This window comes from Lygodium microphyllum, chromosome 16, assembly GCF_053477565.2.
Source record: "Lygodium microphyllum isolate KBCC chromosome 16, Lygodium_microphyllum_v1.1.10, whole genome shotgun sequence".
Classification (NCBI taxonomy): domain Eukaryota; kingdom Viridiplantae; phylum Streptophyta; class Polypodiopsida; order Schizaeales; family Lygodiaceae; genus Lygodium; species Lygodium microphyllum.
The window spans coordinates 147,642,390-147,644,906 of NC_141150.1; the positions used below are offsets into that span (position 1 = coordinate 147,642,390).

The 2,517-nt window shown below is 69.2% G+C and overlaps 1 pseudogene; it reads left to right on the top strand.

The window, feature by feature from the left end:
- Positions 1 to 161: 161 nt before the first annotated feature.
- On the top strand, positions 162 to 280 carry LOC148023909 (5S ribosomal RNA; annotated as a pseudogene).
- The last annotated feature ends 2,237 nt before the right edge of the window (positions 281 to 2,517 follow it).

Sequence of the window (2,517 nt, forward strand, 5' to 3'; positions counted from 1 at the left end):
AATCTTTTGTGCGTCGCCTCCATGTGCGCGGGGTTTAGGGTTCGCGTTTAGTCGCGTCCTCCGTGGCATGAGCGGCATGGCATGCCGCCATGCCTCGCTCTTGAGCTCTCTCGTGCCACTTTCCGAGTATACAAGAGCTCTTTGGAATTCCTTTGTGTTTGTGGTGCGGTCACACCAGCGCTAATACACCGGATCCCATCAGAACTCCGCAGTTAAGCGCGCTTGGGCCAGAACAGTACTGGGATGGGTGACTTCCCGGGAAGTCCTAGTGCTGCACCCTTTTGCATGCTTGTTTCGAGACCGTGGCATGGAAATCCCCTCGGATCACGTCTCGACTCTCCAACGCTGACATCGTGGTAGGAAACCCCCTCGCCTTGCCATGACGCGGCGCCTCCTCTCCTCGTCGCGATTGTCTTTGCGTACGTCGTGCCTGGCCCCTCCCTCTGCCTCGCTCTCACGTGATACCCCCTCCTCAAGATGCGAGGTATTTTGGGAGCGGAGGGTGTGCCATGTTGTGGGGGGGTTCGGTGGAGCGGGGCTTTTCCGAGGAGGGAGGGCGTGCCATGTTGCGCGGGCGGGTTGTTGGAGCGGGGATTTCTGAGGAGGGAGGGTGTGCCATGTCGCGGGGGGGTGCCATGTGGTGGGGGGGTTTCTTGAGGAGGTCCGTCGGGGGGTGGAAGGTTCCATGTCGCGGGAGGGGGTCGTGTGCAGTGGGGTGTGTGTGCCGTGTCATTGCGGAGCGGGATTTCTTAGGAGGGAGGGTGTGCCATGTCGTGGGGGGGTGAGGTGACGTGCCGTGGGTCGAGCGGGGTTTTTGGAGGTGGGGTGCGCGGGGGATACGCCGCGTCGTCGGGGGGTGCGGTGGGGTGGAGGGTGCGCCGTGTCATGGGGGGGTGACGCGGGGTGGGCTGGGTCGAGCGGGGTTTTTGGAGGCGTGGCGGGGTCGTGTGGATGGAGCGGGGTTTTTCGAGGTGGGGTGCGGGGGGGATGCGCCGCGTCGAGGGGGGGTGCGGTGGGGTGTGCCGTGACGCGGGGTGGGGTGGTGTGGATGCAGCGGGTTTTCCGAGGTGGGGTGCGCGGGGGCGTCGTGGGGGGGTGACGCGGGGTGGGGTGGGTCGAGCGGGGTCTTCGGAGGCGTGGAGGGAGCGGGGTTTTTCGAGGTGGGGTGCGGGGGGGGCGTCGTGGGGGGGTGCGGTGGGGTGGGGGGGTGCGCCGTGTCGTGGTGGGTGACGCGGGGTGGGCTGGGTCGAGCGGGGTTTTCCGAGGCGAGGCGGGGTGCTGTGGAGGGAGTGGGGTTTTTTGAGGTGGGGTGCGGGGTGCGCCGTGTCGTGGGGGGGGTGACGGGGGGTGGGGTGGGTCGAGCGGGGTTTTTCGAGGTGGGTGCGGGGGGGGCGTTGTGGGGGGGTGCGCCGTGTCGTGGAGGGTGACGCGGGGTGGGGTGGGTCGAGCGGGGTTTTCGGAGGCGTGGCGGGGTGCTGTGGAGGGAGCGGGGTTTTTCGAGGTGGGGTGCGGGGGGGCGTCATGGGGGGGTGCGCCGTGTCGTGGGGGGGTGACGCGGGTCGAGCGGGGTTTCGGAGGCGTGGTGGTGTGGCGTGGAGCGAGCGGGGTTTTTCGAGGTGGGGTGTGGGGGGGGCGTCGTGGGGGGGTGCGGTGGGGTGGGGGGGTGCGCCGTGTCGTGGGGGGGTGACGCGGGGTGGGGTGGGTCGAGCGGGGTTTTTGGAGGAGAGGTGGGGTGCTCTGGATGGAGCACGGTTTTCGAGGTGGGGTGGGGGGGGGGGGGCGTCGTGGGGGGTTGCGGTGGGGTGGGGGGGTGCGCCGTGACGCGGGGTGGGGTGGGTCGAGCGCGGTTTTTGGAGGCGTGGCGGGGTGGTGTGGAGGGAGCGGGGTTTCTCGAGGTGGGGTGCGGGGGGGGGCGTCGTGGGGGGGTGCGCCGTGTCATGGGGGAGTGACGCGGGGTTGGGGTGGTCGAGTGGGGTTTTTGGAGGAGAGGTGGGGTGCTGTGGAGGGAGCGGGGTTTTTCGAGGTGGGGTGCGGGGGCGCGTCATGGGGGGTCACGCGGGGTGGGGGTGGTCGAGCGGGGTTTTCGGAGGAGAGGTGGGGTGCTGTGGCGGGAGCGCGGTTTTTCGAGGTGGGGTGCGGGGGGGCGTCGTGGGGGGATGCGGTGGGGTGGGGGGGTGCACCGTGTCATGGGGAAGTGACGCGGGGTTGGGGTGGTCAGGCGGGGTTTTTGGAGGAGAGGTGGGGTGCTGTGGAGGGAGCGGGGTTTTTCGAGGTGGGGTGCGGGGGGCGTCGTGGGGGGTGACGCGGGGTGGGGGTGGTCGAGCGGGGTTTTCGGAGGAGAGGTGGGGTGCTGTGGAGCGAGCGCGGTTTTTCGAGGTGGGGTGCGCGGGGGCGTCGTGGGGGGTGCGGTGGGGTGGGGGGGTGCGCCGTGTCATGGGGTAGTAACGCGGGGTTGGGGTGGTCAAGCGGGGTTTTTGGAGGAGAGGTGGGGTGCTGTGGAGGGAGCGGGGTTTTTGG